Source organism: Adelges cooleyi, unplaced genomic scaffold, assembly GCF_023614345.1.
Source record: "Adelges cooleyi isolate 19-005CV unplaced genomic scaffold, UGA_ACOO_1.1 ACOO_flye_CR_arks_rails_tigmint_CR_PRNA_8, whole genome shotgun sequence".
Lineage (NCBI taxonomy): Eukaryota > Metazoa > Arthropoda > Insecta > Hemiptera > Adelgidae > Adelges > Adelges cooleyi.
In genome coordinates, this window is record NW_026096513.1 from 4,921,968 (window position 1) to 4,925,519 (window position 3,552).

The following is a 3,552-nucleotide window of genomic DNA, read 5'->3' on the forward strand; positions in this document are numbered from 1 at the left end:
TAAGGATATCCTGAGGTGGGGACACCCTGTTTGGTGTATAAATATAACAAAAATGTTATCTTATCAACCTACCTGTTATGTTAGGAGATGTGAAAAAAATAAAATAGCCAAAACTCTCCCTAATAGCCAGGATGGGGTTATTTGGTTATACCCAGTGTCCTCCATGAGGTCGGTTGAACATGTATCTAAGACAGCAGCATGGGACTGGGTATCCAAGACGACTATCTTGGCGGTAAAAATGGCGAAGCTTAGTTCAAATTGGACCTGTTCGAGGTTGTTCGCTGGTGTGAAATACCCTTCCTCGGTAAGGAAGGGCTGTATTTTTAAATTTAAATTTCTTGAATATCAATTGAATTAACTAACGATCAGTTTTCGTCCGACTGATCGCGGCAATATTTGTTTGTGCTGTTTGGTGATAATATCTGCCGGTTTCTAGGTCAACGGTGTATTTTTAATCCGGGCGGCGACGGTACGGTGCGACTGCGGCAAGTGTGGTGTGTTTTTGCGAAGTGAGGTGCGGTGGTGGTGTCTGCAAAGCGCGACGGTTAAAGTTAAAAATAGAGAAATTAGCAAAAAAAAAAATATGTAAATAAGTGAACATTATTTTTGGTCCATGACACAAAGCGTAGCCTTTATATTAAAATATGTTCTCCAGAAGAATAAAACACAATTTTAATTGTATGTAAATTGTTTTGAAATGGGACGATAAGGCGCAATAAAATATCCCCGAATGAAAAGCAAAATAACGATTTTAAATATTGATAATTACCACCATTGGGGAAAAAACTACCAATGTGAACTTTTTGCCGAGAAGACACACTTTACTAAATGTTAACAAATTGCGATTAGCGATCATAGAGACTAGAATATTATTTTTATCAATAGTGGAATATATTTTGATGTATACCAAAAACCAAAAAGTATCAACACATATAAATTAGAGTTGGGGCCAGCTCTTCCAAAAGATGATAACGCGTGATAAGAAATAAATGTTACATAACCTTAAAAATCTGCAATAGTACATATAGTACCAACATCGATTTTAACAAGAATCCACCAAGAGAAATGTCGTATTTTAATACCAAAAACATTGCCTTTTGTTAGATTTTTATCTGTATTGCAAATTGTAGTTAGATCTTTACCAATTCTCTAATTAAAATCATGTACACTATACTCGTAAAATGATATGATGTAAAATTCATAATAAATTACACAATATTATAGTTTATGCCTAACTTATAAGTATATGTTGTAATTTAATATTATTTGGTATATAATAATAATAGTTTTATTAAAATTTCCTACAAATTATTTATATTACTATATGAATAAAACATTATTTTTACTTTTTACCTAAATTAGTTGACTATTTCAGAATTTCGGCTGTCAATTATAAATTAGTTTTACCACATCTTACATATGTATTCTGTAGTTAAAGAATACAGGTAGGAGCTTATAAGCTTTATAAGATATATTATTAACAAAATTTGGTACCAAAGGATATATTAGAGCTAGGAAAATGGAACATATGACACTTGTAGTTTAAATAACTAGAATAAAATACATATTTAATTTTCAAGTTTTTACACAAATCAATATATACATTATAAGTATATAGTCCAAAGTGGACCTATTGCCGGATTAAGACTTGTGAAGAGGAAACAAAATGCATGGGATAATAGGCAGTTAATAAGAATATGACATAATATACAATTACTGTAAACTAGATTAAACAATTCTATTATATTAATAAAAATGATTAAACTAGGGTCGTAATCGTATAAACTTCATACTTAATAAATTATGATGCTTTTTAATGCAAACTTGTTTACATGTTGGTGAGATTATCAAATCAGACTGATTGTCTTACTGAATTTAAAAAAAAAGAAAAACTATAACTAAATAGTATCCCATGGCATACAAATTATATATAATAATTAAATAATTAATAACGAATTATCAAAAATAGTATTCAATATCAAATAATGTATTTAAATGTCGGTATTAAAATACCTTGCAATACTGAATGTTATTTATAATCTATTAGTAGGTTTTTAAAATAATTATTACTCACTTAATATTTTATAGAAATTAGTTTATATTAAGCTACTCTGGGTATATATTTTTATTAAATAAACCAAATTAAACAATATGAATTTATTCAGTCATAGTTATTCAAATTATTAAAAGATATGATTAAATTTTTGGTCAATATAAATTTGCAATTTTTCAATTATCTTTTGATTTGAAAATGTATTTTTACAGAAGATTACATAGCCCATATTTTATTAATCTATGTACTTATTCGTTTAATATGGCCATTTGCTTAGCGATAACCAAGTCTCTACAATGAACTTAAAGTTTTAATACCACACAAAAGTATCCTGAATATTTTGTACATAACAGCTTGGGGATTTTATTTATCTTTTTAAGACACGTCTGAACAAGATTGTGTTGTTATTTATTGTTTCATTTTTTCTTATAATTACTACATCTTTAATTATTTTTATTTAAGTTTCTTCATGATTCTATTATTTTAGTTAAATTTTTTATGAAAGTAGAACCAAAACAAAAACATGCATTCCTTTGATCACACTTTAAAATTACATTAAAATACTATAAAACAAAAGTATACACATTGTGAGCGATTACTTATTTCTACTGCATGTGATAGGTCTTGAATTTAACATAAAAATAGTACCGAAAAAATTTATTAATTTACATATAAAGTGTGAAATAGTGGTTAATTTAATTTTTGGCCATTGGCCAGTGTTTATTGTGTTAACAGTGGCTGCGAGCATAGTGCCCCTATTCTTAGAACTTAGAATAGGTTAATTTACTGTATAATTTTCTCTTGTCCTTGTTTGTTGCTACGAAACAAACGTTTTCTGTTCTTAATTCTGTCTGCATTCTATTTATTAAGCATGTATACTTTTCTTATATTATAAAAAAATAGAACTATACATATAAAATAAATAGATACAAGTGCAAGTTACAGTATTTTATATATTTGTAAGTAGGTATTACTACTGATTAGTAATTATTATACTGCTCTTATCTCGATCTCATCGAGATCTGCTTAAAAAAAACCAAATGGTTAAATAATAGTAATAATAATTATAATGTAAAACCAATTTTAAATGATTTTACTAATGTTATCGTTTGTTAATTGTAAAGTTAAAATTAAATATAATGATAACTGATAATGAAATTTTTTTATAGCATTTAACTTCCAACGTTCTATACTATTCAACTTAAATCAATAATACTTAAAAGAGTGATTTCATGAATAGACTATATTTGTGACCGGTATATATCAAGTGGACCTAGTTAGTCATCTCATACCAATGAAGCGTAAGATGTACAAGTAAATGCAATTTTGCTTTTACAATAAAACAATATTAGAAAATAGTAAATTATATTATTAAAAAAAAATATTTACATTTGATTTCTTTTTTTTAGATATCCTAGGTTAGGGTATTTTAGATTGAAATTAAATTACTATTGTATCAATATTGCTATTAATACTACGAATCTAGAGTGTTCTCCTTA